This window comes from Echinops telfairi, unplaced genomic scaffold (genome assembly GCF_000313985.2).
Source record: "Echinops telfairi isolate 266 unplaced genomic scaffold, ASM31398v2 ScPeMD7_1;HRSCAF=3_0, whole genome shotgun sequence".
Lineage (NCBI taxonomy): Eukaryota > Metazoa > Chordata > Mammalia > Afrosoricida > Tenrecidae > Echinops > Echinops telfairi.
Window position 1 is genome coordinate 74,046,770 of NW_022103896.1, and position 920 is coordinate 74,047,689.

Here is a 920-nt window from a genome sequence, read left to right on the forward strand (position 1 = left end):
CAGTTCTGCTCTAACACAGGGGGCTGGAATTAACTGAAAGACAATAAGGTGGGTTGTTTGTTTTGTTTCATTTTTCACTGCTGTTGTTACACTGCTTTGGGGTGAGATTGGGCTGAAAGAGATAAATAGCCCTCCCTTGAGCCGTGTTCTCAGTACTCCTAACCTCACCTCAACCAATCTCCCCACATCCCTTGGTACCAGGTACTCAGCTGTGAGCACAGAATTGGCTGTCCCAGTGGTACCCCTCTTCTCAGATTTAAACATAAAAATGGGAACCAGAGAAAGTGGCAGCTCCCTCAGAGAAATCCCAATCCTCTGGCTAGAGGAGGTTTGATGACAGGGTAACTCTTCACTTACATCCCCACAAACGAGGACAAAAGAAGAGGCTACGTGCTCCTGTAAGGACTTATGACCCTGGAAATCCAGTGTAGGAACACTATGAGTCGGAATCATTTGATGGTGGTGGATTTGGTGTTTGGGTTTGTATTATGTGTAGGTATTTGTATTATGTTGAATGTACTATTGCCTCTTTTAATGCACAATAATAAGAAAAGCATATAAGAAAACATATTTTATATTGATTTTAAAAATAAGGAAATACAGTTGAAGATTGAAATAACTTGCAAAGGTCCCTTATCTAGGAGGAAATAGAGGTAGAATCTGTATCGAAACTCTTTGACTTAACTCCCGGTGTGTCCCCGCAGGAAAGGGTAGCCGGGTGCCTCAGGCTGAGTTTTTTGAGAAGCAAAACCAGTGATGCTTACATGGGTGTAGGGAGAGGAAAGTATCTCCAGGAAATGGCACGCATGGGTGTAGAAGAGAGCAAGTTCAAGTCCAGCAGGTTCCAAGTCTGTGGGTCAGATGTGAGGTTTGAGGCTTCTACTGACTCACATAGCTGTGGAGCTGATGAATCTAAGATC